This window comes from Vulpes vulpes, chromosome 13 (assembly GCF_048418805.1).
Source record: "Vulpes vulpes isolate BD-2025 chromosome 13, VulVul3, whole genome shotgun sequence".
NCBI lineage: Eukaryota > Metazoa > Chordata > Mammalia > Carnivora > Canidae > Vulpes > Vulpes vulpes.
Genome location: NC_132792.1, coordinates 90621483 through 90636629, shown reverse-complemented (window position 1 = coordinate 90636629; position 15147 = coordinate 90621483). Strand labels below are relative to the sequence as shown.

At 39.5% G+C, this 15147-nt stretch overlaps 1 long non-coding RNA gene across 2 annotated transcripts; it reads right to left on the bottom strand.

Moving 5' to 3' along the window:
* Window positions 1-2070: 2070 nt before the first annotated feature.
* On the bottom strand, window positions 2071-14879 carry LOC112925261 (uncharacterized). Of its 2 annotated transcripts, none has more exons than XR_003236050.2 (3): window positions 14710-14879; window positions 13137-13245; window positions 2071-2432 (listed from the first exon to the last, which is right to left on the bottom strand). It is a non-coding gene; the product is annotated as an uncharacterized lncRNA (long non-coding RNA). The 2 variants fall into 2 exon arrangements; XR_003236051.2 differs by lacking the exon at window positions 2071-2432 and adding an exon at window positions 10304-10387.
* Window positions 14880-15147: the final 268 nt, after the last annotated feature.

Here is a 15147-nt window from a genome sequence, read left to right as displayed (position 1 = left end):
TAGATTTTATTGATTTATTCATGAGAGAGAGAGAGAGAGAGAGAGAGAGAGAGAGAGAGAGGCAGAGACACAGGGACAGGGAGAAGCAGGCTCCATCCCGGGAGCCTGGTGCGGGACTCCATCCCAGGACTCCAGGATCACGTCCTGGGCCAAAGGCAGGCGCTAAACTGCTGAGCCACCCAGGGATCCCCATTCTTCTCTTTCTTTTACTCAGATTGTTTTGAAATTCACTTTTGTTAACTATTTTCCTACTTTGTTTTCTCTTTGCAATCTATCCCATATGCTATCACCAATTATCTTTCCAAAACTTGGATTTAATATTCAGTTATTTTCCTGGTCAACTATTTCTGGTATTTTCCTATCACCTGAATATTGCCTGCTAATCTTCCATGGCATGATAGTCTAGGCCTTCCGTGATTTGAGGCTTTTTATTTCCACTGGCCTGTAAGCACTTCTGCAGGACTATAAATATCCACAGGGTCCTTCTTCTGCGGAAAGACGTTCAATTTTTAGCTGCACTCATGCCATTCAGAAAAGACTCCATTTCCCAACTTGTTTTGGCTTTCAGTAACCAGGTGATGAAGTCCTCACTAATGGGATATAAGTAGAATGGTCCTGTGGTGACTTCTGGGAACCTTCCTGTGGTCACTGGCCAGATAGGCAAGAGGTGTTTCTAATTTTTAAAAAAGGTGGAACTCAGGTTTAGTATTTTCTCTAGGTGCCTAAATAAGCTAGGGTGTTGATACAGAAATATTTTCATAAGAAAATGGTTTTACCTAGTATATCTTACTCTGAGGCATCTCAGCAAGCCAGAATGAACCTGAACCTGAATATGAGTTTGTGTCTGCATTGGCCTTGAGGAGTTGGATAGTAAACAAAGAGGCACTGTTAAAAATGTGTCAGGTTAGATTATGTAATGGTGTCGCCAAAGTGGAGGAAAGCTATTAAAAGAATGACAGTAAGAAGAGTAAGAGAGCTAGAAAGTAGCTGGACTTGCTGCACAGTATGCAACAGCCAATATTATTTTAAAATAAATTCTAAGAGAACAGTGTGGTATCTGACACACACAGGTCTATGAAAACACTGTGGCATACCCAGGAAGAATGGATATATTTGTAAATAGTGTTCCACTGGGTGCTACTGTAAGTAAAAACAATCAAGCTTGAACTCAAAGTCTGTCATGAAGTGTGACACGGAATCTTTTTCATTGAGTGTCAATAGAAAGTTATGAATCAAGGGGTTTTAGTAATTTATTCAATGCCACTTCTTGCCATCATTTTGAAATTGCTGAAATGGATATAATGAGTTCAGAAAGCAAAGCTGATGCCTTTGTGAGAGATGGAGGCACATTCATCCTCTGGGTGGGATTGCCTCTGGAGATCCCCTGCTTCTTGGAATTTGCCTAAGTAAACATATATACCCAACATGTGTTTTTGCGCAGAAGGAGGCATTAATAGGCTAGGGTGGCTTTAGCCAAGTATTCATTAGCTTATTTTATTGATCTTTTCCTATTCCATTTGGAATTTTACTCTCTCCTTTCAGTTACAGCAAAACAGCTGGAAAATGAGGAGATGTATCTTCCCAATGAATGTTTAATATTTATTGAATAATTGAGTGAATAAATGATGTCAACACATTTCTATAAATTGTTGCTATAACTAGATAATCATCTGCTTTATGTTACTTCTTAGTTACTGAAGGACAATAATGATGTGTTTATCAATCAGTATTTATTGCTCAATCCCTGATTATCACACAGTCCCAGTAATCATACAGTCAACTACTATATAGTGCGCTTATCAATCAGTGTTCACAGCATGCCAATTTCTGTGTTAGTGTGAGGAATTCATAAGGCTAATTTTATACACTGAGTAAAAAATACACACAAATGGAAAATAATTTCATTCTAACATGTAAACATACTACTCATTGTAAATAAAATAGGAGTTCAAAGGAGAAATATGCACACAGCCTGGAAGGAAAGTTAAAAGTGACTTCATGGAGCAGATAAGCAGCAAAGAACAATTAGGATTTGATGAGGCAATATGAAGGAAACAGTGATTCTAGGGGCTGGAAAGTCACGAGCCAAGCTCACAAGACAAACTCATGAAATTTCGAGTAGAAGAATAGCAAAAAGTACATTCTGGAATACTAGTCTGGTTGTGTTCACTGGGATAGAAAAATGCTTTTTTTTCTTCTCACAACACAGGGCCTAGGGCATCATGGAGCCCTAATCCATGTGTGTTGAGATAAATGAATGTCTTATTTATAATAGAAATAATCATTCTCCCTCCTTTATACCATTGGGAATACAATAAGTGACATGGTTCCTTTCTTTCTACCTTCCATTTTTCTTTCTTTTTAAATTTTCTCTGATTTTTCCATCTTCAGACTCATTTCCCATCTTTCTCTCCTTCTTTTAGTTTCTTGGCCTGTTTGGAGTTTAAAGTAGACATGCAGGAAATGAGATAGAAGGCAGCACAGGACAGTGATGACGGCTGATCCTGTGTCCAGGACAATAGATGAGCGGTCACTGTACTTATCACCTGACATTTCCTCCCACAATGTTCCCACTCTGACTCCAGGAAGATGCCAGAACCATCTTTGCCAAGCCTTACAATATTGCCTGTCTTCCAGCTGAAGCTACTGCATTAACTATGTTTCCCAAAGTAGGATAATTTAGTCATCAGAAAAAGCATATCTTATAAAAAGAACGTTGTACCTCCTTGTTTATTTATGGGCATCATTATTTTCTGACAAGAGTTTCTTTTTATAATTAGGTAATTCAGTTTGAGTCAACTGCTTCTTTGTGATAGATACTGTCCGAATAAATATTGTGAATTAAAAGCTTTATTTGTTAAAGTTAATTAAGTCTTACAGCAGAATTTTAAGGCTGGTATATATGTATTTTCTGCACAGCTAGGAAATAAAGTCAAATTGGATATTTTCTATGATGACCAAATATGCTCACATTTGGTTTTGCTTTCATACAAAACATAATAAAGCACAAAGACGGAAAAAAACAAAATAAACTAAGAATCATCAGCAATCATCCCACCCTGTAGATACAAATTGTTATGTATATCATGTTATATATAAAACAGCTTGATATATGTATCTTTTTATTTTTCCTCTTTATTTATTTATATGATTTTAAATTTAAAAAAAATGAAAAGCATTTTCTTTTCCAATTGGGCAATATATCGATCAATACTGCTGCTCAGCATTCCCTCTGTGGATGACTGTTTTTCTTAGCCAATCTCCTATCCTTTAGTATTAAAATTGCTATCCATGTTTGATATCATAAGTAGTGTTATATTAAACATTTTTATTCAAATATCTTAATACATCATCTCTCTTTCCTTACAATAAATTGTCTAATGTGGAGTTTCTCTGTTCATGAGTAAACATTTAAAAAATTTTTCCATCCATGTTTCTGCTTCTCCTCCTTCCCTTTTTACAAAACTTCTTAGTTGTACTCTTAGGAAACAATGCCATGCCCAGATATATTGTGAAGGCCCAAACTTTCTGGCTCAGGTGCTGGATATATCTGCTCTTTTCCACATAAAAACCTGTTCTCTATAAATAACCTGATAAATGAATTCTCACCTGAGGGTGAGGTTGTGAGAATGTCACAGTTGGGAGCAACCTTTGCTGAGAGGTGCTTGCTAATTACTGAAAGGAGCGGATGAGGTATGCCTGCCTGGGTTGGCATAAATCATCTCTCCCACAAGGTTTACATTTTAGCAGGAAGTCACCTGACGATGAAGAAATGGTTTCTTAAATATATAATTTCAGCCACCTGTGAAGAAGTAGGGGCACCTATTCTGGGCAAGGCGAAGACAATAAATCTTGTTATTTCTGCAACCTCCTCCATTCATTGTTTCTTATTCTGCTGACTCGTAAGGGGCTGCTGGGGGGAAAATATCTCTGAACTCCCAAATTTAGACTTTCCACTGTCTGGCCATGACATGTTATTTTCTGGCCTACTTAGTGAAATGCTTCATTCCAAATGGTTTCATCTTCTTGAGATTACTTATCCATTGAATATCATTTTTTCCAATGTTCTTCTCCCCTTGTTGCCCAGCCTTAGACTCCATGGTCTAACTCCGTAATCACCTCCTCGCAAACTGGTCTTGACTCTATCTTGCCACTGTCTCTCTCCATATACTCACCTGGCAAAGTGTCTGTCCTCCATCATAAGTGCACTCGTGCAACTGAATACTATAGAAAGTTGCACAATGCTGCTGGCCAGTCTCATCTTAAATATGTGTCACAGATTTCTATGGGCCCTTGACACTTCCTGGAACCCCCACCATATCTCCTGCTCTCTAAGCTGTTCATGTTGTTCCCTTTCCTCTCTCCCTAACCTGATCCTCATCTCCCTCCTGCATCTTCATTTGCTGCTGATGACTTTGCCTTGGAATTCATGAAGAAGATGGAAACAATTAGATAGGAGCTTCCTCATCATCTTACTATTAACCTCCTACCTCTGCTGTCCTCTCTTCTATTATGGCTTAGGGAAAGGGGCTCCATCCCTGTAGAGCCAGACTCCTGTCTGTGCTCGGGATGTCATCCCTTCTTGCTCCTCAAGGGCGTCAGTCTGCATCTTCACTGTCTCACTCTCAATCGGCCTCATCAGCATCTTTCCATGTCTTAGCATCCTAGATGACTCTCCCCACCTTGCTCCAGGGCCCCTTCAACTACCATGTCACTTCTTTACTCCCCAAACAACTACTTGAAATAATGATCTTTTCTCTGTGTACACTTTTTCCATTTCCATTTACTTTTTCCATTTCCATTTACTTTCAAACCCACTCCAAGGCTTCTGTTACTAAAACTAAACTCAGTCAATGCCAAACATCATCCTCATCTGATATAGCTATCCACTCTGGGATGGACATTCTTCTCTTTTGCCTACCTGACACTCCCTGGTCCTCTTCTTACCTCCGAAGCCACTCTTTCCCAGTTGCCTTTACCCAATTCTCCTCCCCTTCTGGAAATCCAATTAATATATTTTTCATGTATAGGATTTCTATAGAAAGAAATCCAAATTCTTTTCCAAATTAATATGTCATTTTGTCCATAATATGTGATTCCTACATTATAGGACATATTTCTTCTTTTACTTCTTTCAATATTTTAAACGCAATTATTTTATAGATTCCTTCATATTGTTCTAGTACCTCTCATTCTTAGATGGGAATTGTCTTACTTGTGATTCACCCTTGGGTGGTTCATTTCCTGGATGGTTTATAACTTTTTCCTATGAGCTCATTTATGGTGGGTGTTGTTTACTATGAGTCCCACCTTCTTTGGTTTTGTAGACACATTAGAGGAAGGACAGGTTAGCTTCTTGTGGCCTCTCAGGACTGGTTTCCTTGAGTGTTCTAGTCTCTTGTTTCACAGATGGGAAAACTCCTTGGCCTTATACAGGAGTTCTTCTGACACAGGTTAATGGCTTCATCTTCTGACATGTGTGAACATCATGTATTTGATTTGTGAACATTGGATGTATGAATATCAAAACCTCAGCTCCCAACTCCTAAAGCTTGTGTCAAGTTCTAATACCTTTATCTGTCCAATTTTACTCTTGCGCTCTACTTTGACTTTGAACTTATTGTTCATTTGCCAACCCCTAAAAGTTACTTTCATTCAACAAATATTTATCAAATGCCTATGAATGTACTAGGCACAATTCTAAGCCCTAGAGAGTCAGTAATGAAGTAAATACTGTCTTTGCCCTCAAGCATTACACTTTTGAGAGATTTCTCTTTCTTCTCCCATGCTCTAAATGTCTTAGAAACAATTTTGTTATATGTTATCCAGCATTTCTATTTATTTGGAGTGTATATGTATGTGGGAGTTACAGGGATAGGGCATCTTCCTGCAGCAGCTCTGTCTGCCAGAATGCCCAGCTGTTCCTCTTCCCCCACCTGTGCCCAGTGAAGTTGAGAGGATGGTAAGGCTTCAGGCATACCTTGCAGACTGTGAATATATTTCCATCCACATGTAACCTGAGAGGCAGCTGAGTAGAATTAACTATTAAAAGCGTGTGTGGACTTTGGAGCCAAAATGCCTAGGCTCAAAATCCAGCCAAACCACTTAATAGTTATGTAGTCTTGGACAAATATTTCTCCTGGTGCCTCAGTTTTCTCATCTGAGAAAGTCCAATAATAGTATCTTCTTTATTATTATTTAGTATCTGCTTCTTTATATTATTTAGTATCTGCTTATTAAAAGGATTCACTGTCGGGATCCCTGGGTGGCGCAGTGGTTTGGCGCCTGCCTTTGGCCCAGGGCGCGATCCTGGAGACTCGGGATCGAATCCCACATCAGGCTTCCGGTGCATGGAGCCTGCTTCTCCCTCCACCTGTGTCTCTGCCTCTCTCTCTCTCTCTCTGTGACTATCATAAATAAAAAAAAAAAAAAAAAAAAAAATTAAAAAAAAAATAAATAAAAAAAAAATAAAAGGATTCACTGTCTAAAATGCTTAAAACGGTTTCTGGCATATTGTAAATATTTTTTAAAAATTTTTATTTATTTATTTTAGAGAGAGATAGAGAATGCAACTTGGGGCAGGATGGAAAGAGAGGGAGAGAGAATCTCAAGCATGAAGCCTGACATGGGACTCTAGCCCAGGACCCTGAGATCATGACTGGAGCTGAAACCAAGAGTGGGATGTTTAACCAACTTAGCCACCCAGGCATTCCAGTAAATACTTATTAATTAGTAGCTGCCACACAAACATCAGTGGCTGCTGTTCACTGAATTGCATCCCTCACCTACCCAAATTCATATCTTTAAGCTCTAATCCCTAATGTGATTGCACTTGGAGATAGGGCTTTTAGGAGATAATAAGGTTAATTGAGGCCATAAAGGTGGAATTCAAATCCGAGAGGTTGCATAGGCTCACCAAAGAAAGGCCACGTGATAAGTGAGAAGGCCACCATTTGCAAGCCAGTAAGAGAGCTTTCAATAAGCCAAATCAACAGCAACCTTGACCTGAGAGTTCTGGCTTTCAAAACTGTGAGAAAATAAATGTTTGTTGTTTATGCCACCCAGTGTATGATATTTTGTCCTGGGAGCCTAAGAAGATTATTACAGTTGCCCACTGCTAAACACAATGCTCTATGTCTAGCAGGTCTTCAGGAGATGTTTATCTCTACCTTTGTTGCTCTATTCTGGTTTGTGTCCCATCTGCAAGCCTTATGGGTCAGGCCATGTTGGTGAGATGGCCCATCGTAGGGGTCCACAAGTCTGGCTTGGCTGAGATGTAAACTGGAGTAAGATAGGGAGCTAGGAAACTAAACTAGGTCCAAACCAGGGGAATGTCTAAGGTTTCCATGGAGATTGTATTAGTTTGCTGGGGTGGCCATAACAAATTACCAGAGACTAGACTTGAACAGTAGAAATTGTTCCCTTACAGTTCTGGAAGCTAGAAGTCCAAGATCAAGGTGTCAGCAGTATTTCCTCCAAAGCCTTTCGCCTGAGCTTGGAGATAGCTGTCTTCTTTGTTATCTCCACATGGTCTTTCCTCTGTGTGTGTCTATGTCCTAATCTCCTCTTTTTAGAAAGACATTAGTTGTTTTGGATTAGGGCTTACCCTAAAAACATCATTTTCACCTAATTACTCTTCTTCTTTAAAGGTCCTAACTCCAGATACAGTCATATTCTGAGGTACTGGGCCTTAAGTCTCCAACATTTTTTTGGGGGAACATAATTCAGCCCATAACAAGCATAGAACAAATTCTGCTGGACATTTCCTTTCTCTGGGGGCATTTATTCCAGCTTACTCCTGTGTAGACTTGTCTGCTCCTGGGATGTGTTCATGGTGCCGAGTGATTTCTAACAAAAATAACCCAAAGTGCCTGGGTGGCTCAGTTGGTCAAGCATCCAACTCTTGATTTCAGCACAGGTCCTGATCTCAGGGTTGTGAGATTAAGGCTCCCTGCTCAGTGCGGAAGTCTGCTTAAGACTCTCTCATCACCTCCCCTCCTTTGCCAACCTCCCCCCCAAAAATAAATAAATCTTAAAAAAGAAAAGAAAAGAAACACTCCTCTCCTCAGTCTCAGCATGGCAAAACCCCATGGGCTCATCAAAGCTCAGAAAAAAACGCTCCTACTTTTGTGAAGCCTTCTCTGAATCCTGTATTCCACTCTCTTCTTTATCCTCCCCTCACTATGAAGCAAGTATTACATCCCTCCTCTGAACTCCAATAACAGCTGAGTTATCTTCCTTATGAACTCTGTTTGTATGGTCCTTCATGTTCTGCTGTCTCATCAATGAGAAGTAAACATCTGAGGTAAATCTCCATCTGATGCATCGTTGCATTCTCACAGTCTTTGCTCTAACTACTTGTTGAGGGGAAGAAAACGAGTGCTAACAAGTGACTGCCAAACTGATCTATATTCACACTGAGAGTCACATATTGAGAAGTTCCCTCAAATCTCTGTCAATAACTAACTTCTTTTAAGAACTTAAGGGCAGGGATCCCTGGGTGGTGCAGTGGTTTAGCGCCTGCCTTTGGCCCAGGGTGCGATCCTGGAGACCCGGGATTGAGTCCCATGTCGACCTCCCCACATGGAGCCTGCTTCTCCTTCTGCCTGCGTCTCTGCCTCTCTCTCTCTCTGTGTGTGTGTGTCTCTCATGAATAAATAAATAAAATCTTAAAAACAAACAAAAAAACTTACATTCTTTGTGGAACTTCTGCCAGCTACCGAAGGTGAACACGTTGGGAGCTTGGGTGGGAGAAGCATGAAGTCAACATATGCTTTTCTACAGCAGATTGTTACATTTAGCATGAGACAATGTCATGCCAGAATGATGTGGAATTCTCAAGGATTCACACAAGAGGTCCACAGCAGAAGTGAATTGGGTTAGGATTTGTTTTTGGCAGAGACTTGGTTAATTTCCACATAAAATACTTTAAAGTCTAGAGAAGTAAACACTTTCTGAAAATTTTTTTCCATTTCATTTTAAATGGAGTTCCTAGGGTTTGACTCTTGTTTTGAATGATGTCTTTGTAACAAACTTCCTGTGTTGACAAGAGACACACTGCATTTTTGTAAATGCAGTTGAACAGAAATGAGGAACAGCTCCAAATGTCTTACTAGTTTAAGGTCTTTATGAAATTTTTTGAGATTTCAAGTCCCGTAATCTTTATTGTGTGTATATCTCTATAATATAAACTATAAGACAATATAATAACTATAACACACCTGTATCTTGAAATGATACATAATAATATAAATATATATAGTATATCTCTCTATAATATAGAAACAATATAATGGTAATAATATATAACTCCATCTCTATAACGTATGTTATAATATAATAATAGCACAATAATATTATAATTATTATTATTAATAATATTAATAATTAATAATAATATTTCAAATAATGTTTCAACTTTTTAAACTTTTCCTAGTGTCTTGACTTATTTTGCTTTAAATTATTTATCAACAGAGATCTGAACATTTACTGAATATCTTCAGCCTTATGGTGATACACTTTTCCCTTTATTTTAGTTTCATATTATCAAAATAGAGTGGAAATGGGACAAATTGGCTTTGCATCTCTGCTCTGCCAGAGATCAATCTGCTTCCACATAAAAGTTGTTCAAATGTCATTGACTCAGATTTTAGCAGAACCAGGGACATCCAAATGTCTCTGTGTTGTAAGACAGAGTGATTTGAGCATGACCATATTTTGAAATACAAATAAAAATTTTTAATCACTCTAGTACAACAGTTTATTGTTATGTTTTTACTTAAAGCTTTTCTATTTCTTGGTGCCTCATATTTTAAGGCAATGGCCTTGTTTTTTTAAGATTTTATTTATTTATTCATGACAGAGAGAGAGAGAGACAGGTAGAGGGAGAAGCAGGCTCCATGCGGGGAGGCCGACATGGGACTCAATCCCGGGTCTCCAGGATCACACCCCTAGGCTGAAGGCGGCGCTAAATCCCTGGGCCACCGGGGCTGCCCAACAATGGCCTTCTTAATGCATTAGAAGCAGAAGCGTACAGCAAGTTTTTGAAATGTTAATAACCATAACATAGTTAAGAAACGACAATATAAAAAGCCCGAAGAAATGTAAAACTGAGAAAAAGTCCAATTGAAACTGTTTACACAAACTCGTCTAATTCTTATAGACAAGAAGTTGATCGTAGAAGCCAATAAATCATCTCTCTTCCTTTCCCTTTCTTCCCCTCATCTCCTTGCCGCCCACAGACGGAGAAGAACTCATCTTGCCTCATTCACAGTCCAGGGAGATGGAAAAAAACAATTCTCACCCCTATTTCAGTTCCATGACTTCTGGCAGAGTCTGTGCAAAGGTCAAAGCTGCCTGTGATTTTCCACTGTCGCTGGACACAAACCTGGTGAGAAGGTAGGAGTTTTAGAGGCTGAACGTGCCCTACCCACTGCTGTGGGTCAGCTTGTCACGCCCAGGAGCCTGTGAGGAGCAGGGCCTGGAGCAGACCAGCACTAAGTCAATATTTGTTGATGAATGAAGGAGGAGAAAAAATGATAGTTTATATTTGTATTAGTATGAGGTATAGGTAATTGCCTTCTCCTTCACTTCTGAGGAGGAAACAAAGAATTTTTTTCCTTGTTGTTTCTTCATCTTTACTTTCAACACTGCTGAAACTTTCTCCTGAGAGGAAGATTTCAGATTTCTTGATTCCACTCCAGCAATGATGTTCTCTTCTCCCTCGGCACAGTTTTCTTTTCAGGGAAACAAAAAGCTCCTCTTGGTTTGGAGTGTGTGAGGAAGAGGCACATCTCCTGGGACATTCTGATGAAAGGGCACTGGCCTGGGGGAAGCTCATGAAGCAGGGCTGCCTGCCCTGACAGAAGTCTGAGAGCAGAGAATGTTCTGCTGATAGGAGATCTCTCAGCTTTGGGGTACCTGGGTGGCTCGGACTATTGAGCATCTGCCTTCAGCTCAGGTCATGATCCTGGGGTCCTGGGATCAAATACCACATCGAGCTCCCTGCTCAATGGAGAGCCTGCTTCTCCCTCTTCCTCTGTGCTTCCCCCCCGCCCCCGGCCCCCATACTTGTATTCTCTCAGCTTTAGTTTGTAGTGTAAGCTCTTTATGTTGCCTTAATATAATTTTTGGATAGTATTTTCTACAGGTAGAGAATGCCAGGTTGAGAGTTTTTTGCTTGTTTTCCATTTGGCACTTTAAAGATTTTGATCCACAGTCCTCTGACTTCTATAGTTTCCCCTGAGAAATATTTTATTATTCTTATGTTTATACGTGATGTCTTTCTGTCTGGCTGCTTTTAAGATTTTTGTCTTTATCAATGTTCTCCAGCAAATTTATTATGACATGCCTTGGTATTCTTCTATGCCTTCACTTAATATATTCAATCTTTCCTCTGGCTTCTTGAAAATATAGAATACAGTTATAACAGATGCTTTAGGGTCCATGCCTGCTAATTCTATTATCTTTGTCATTTCTGGGTTTTGTTTTTATTAATGTACTTCTCTTTCTGTCCCCCAAGTATGTATTACTTTATTAGATTATAGAGATCTGCTAATTTACATTAATGATTATAAAATGATACTAATGACATTTCAAGTTTTATACCTACAATCCACCAACAAAGTACTGATCTACACATAGTTTATCAGATTTCAAAAGCAACTCAAGCATCTTTTCTTGAAATTATGATTACTTTGCTGTTGGGATTACATGGTGTTAAAATTACTAAAATCTATTTTGAATTTTTATTATCTATTCAAATAATATTAAATTAATATTGAATTATTCTTGATGCTTCCATAATACTTGTCCATGAAGTATTTTTTCCAGTTTTATTGAGATATAATTGACATATAACATTGTATTAGTTTTAGGTATACAATATGATTTGACATATGCATATATTGTGAAATGATTCCCCAATAAGTTTAGTTAGCATCCATCACTTTGCATTGTTACAAATTTTTTTTGAGTGATGATAACTTTTAAGATCTACTCTCTGAGCAACCTCTAAAATATATAATGCAGTATTATTAACTATAGTCACCATGCTGTACATTACATCCCCAGGACTTATTTATCTTCAATGTACTTTTCTCCTGGTTGTTAGTTGTATTTTCCTGCATTTTGGCATGCCTGCTGATTTTTTATTGGATATTTTCTACAACGAATTTCATACTGTTGGATAATGCATCCATTTAAAGTGTGCTGTGCTTCATTCTGACACACCCTTAGGTTATTACAGATATTTGATCCTTTTGAGGCTTGCTTTGACCTTTTGTTAGGATAGGTCAAGAGCCGCTTTTCGTCTAGGGTTAATTTAGCCCTGCTACTAAGGTGAGAGACTTCTGAGGACTCTCCCCGATGTTCCACATATTACAAAGTCTTTTCATGCAGACTGGTGGGAGGGAGAACTGTTCCCCCGCCAGTGTGAGCTCCAAGAACTACCTGACCTCCTGCTTCCCAGGGGCTCTTTCCCTGCATCCCCAGGGCAGCGCTCAGCCCAAGACCCACCCGCAGCTAGCCAGCACAGCTCCTCTCTTCTCCCTGCACTTGCTCCCACAAATTCTAGCTGCCTCTGCCTCTTTGAACTTCAGTCTCTGTCCCTTTAGCTCAATGAGATTGGCAGATTCTGTTTGGGTTCCCACTGGTTGTACTGCAGTCTGAACACGCTGTCCAGGGCAATTGCAGGTCTCTCATTTCTGTTTCTTTTTCTCCCAGGGATCATAGTTCTCTATGTCTGTGTGCCAGTGCTCTATTTTTAAATAGTCCCCCCCCCCCCATATATTTTGCCTGGTTTTCTAGCTGTTTATGGTGGGAGGACAATTTCCATAACAGTAATCCTTTGTGGGCAGACACAGAAGTCCCTTGTAGTGTAGTTTCACATTTGCTTCTCCAGAGCCACAGACATTGGCCATTTTTATGGGAACTCTTGGCTTGAGATTCCTACACCATGTGGTGCTGCAAATTTGAACCCCACAAGCATGCAGTACGGGCTTGAGGAATCCATTAACTTTGTTTTTCTACCCAGAACCACCCCCAGGCAGATGGCAAGCTTCCGTATAGCTTCTCCCTGTCAGTTGGTGATATTTTTACCATTCCCAATTTTTTTGACTAAGCTACCCTTTGCGTACCCCAGCTTTGTGCAGGATCTTGGTGTACAGCTGCCCATCTTCAACAATCTGAGCCATGTCTCTTGTTCTGACGTGGGTAGTAACTGGTCCCAGGCCAGTAGGGCTTTATCTAGGTAGAATGAATACGTTCGCATTACGACATCTGTGCATATTTGATCTTTAGGAACTTGTGATGTTTTAGATAATATATCCTACTAATAGCTCAGCTTTATGATTTTCATTTACAATGTTTAACTGATTGTGATTTAATGTTGAAGACTTACTGAATTTATATACAAAATGAGAACGTGTAAGAGAACTCAAAAGCTTCCATATCTTTATACTTAGTTTCATATGTAATTAAAGTTATTTTAGTATTCAGAAATTTTTTGTTTGTTAAGTCAGATGACAGTAGTACCTAAAATGGAAAGCAAATATATTAATTTATAAATACAATTTAGTGAGTTAAAGGGAATTTAGTTATACTATTAAAGCACCCTTAAATCTTTCCAATGGCTAGATTTTTAAATAGAAAAATAAGATTTGGGGATCCCTGGGTGGCTCAGCGGTTTAGTGCCTGCCTTTGGCCTGGGCATGATCCTGGAGAGCTGGGGATCGAGTCCCATATCAGGCTCCGGGCATGGGGCCTGCTTCTCCCTCCTCCTGTGTCTCTGCCTCTCTCTTAATCTATGTCTATCATAAATAAATAAATAAATCTTAAAAAAAAAAAAAAAGAAAGAAAAATAAGATTTTAAATCTAACCCTCAAGGATTTAGGAAGATCTACATTTTTAAATTTATTACTCTAATAGATTGAATATTAATTTTATAAAACAAAACTGAATAGTCTTTTTTGAGCTCTAGTATGATCCTCTGTGTACCAGTAGCCCACATTTAGCAGGTCACAGATTCATGAATTCTCATGAGTTAGAAAGACTTTCAGCATAAATTGATATATCTATACTTTTGTTCTATTTTCCCCTGTAGAAACAGCAGCTTTTTATGTAAGCCATCAAATCATAATGTAATTGAGTTAGTTCGGTTGTTAGTGCCTGAAATAATTTTTTTTTTTTTTTTTTAGAAAGAGAGAGAATTTTAAGCAGGCCTCACACCCAGCACAGAGCCTGATTAGAACCCTGAGATCATGACCTGAACTAAAATCAAGAGTGAGACACTTAACCGACTGAGCCACCCAGGCACTCCTGAAATAATTCTTATAACCATTTTATTGAGGAGTCTCAGCTTATAGAGCTATGAGTATGAAAGACATTTTTTTCCCTCACTGCCACTTTATTCTATCAAGTCTCTCTGGACTGGATGGCAGGGATATTAGTGATGCACTTTGATTTTATAAGTTTCATACAATTTCAGAACTTGGGACACAGTGTTTTAAAATTGTGTTTTCATTGGATTCAAAGCCCTTCTCATTTTCTCTCTGGTCTGGGTTCCAGTGGTGTGGAACAGGGGGCTCGGGTAGCAGATTCTGCTCTCACACACACCTCCCTTCTTCCCTTCCCCCAACTCTGGTGACTTTGCTGCTGGTTCTTAAGAGGGGTGCTCTTGGGATTCTAAGGGGGGTCTTGGGGGCCTCTCACCTGCACAGCTCCTTGACATGCAGAGCTGCTCCTGCTTTCCTCCTTTATCCTCTCTTTGGCTCCCCTGCTGGTGTCCACCTTCCTTTAGTCCTCTTGTCCAGAGAGCCCCCTTGCTGAAGAAGGAAAAGCTTTAGACTGCTCAAAGTCAGCTGCCTTGGCAGCGTTCCTTTGACCCTTGAGAAGTGCATCAACTTGCCACACTTGTTAGTAAGAGAACAGCGTCTCTCTGCTGCCTGGTGTTCAATGTCATGGCAACAGCAGGGGCCACTTGGCTGCACAAGGGAATCAGCAACAATCAGATGAGAGGCAATTTCTAGTCTTGAACTTTGCAAAGGAGAGGATGTGTAGGTGGATCTCCAAACTTATGAGAGAGTCTGTCGTCCCATCCCTGACCTTTGGTAGGAGGATGGAGAGGGGAAACCTCTTTTCATCATAATT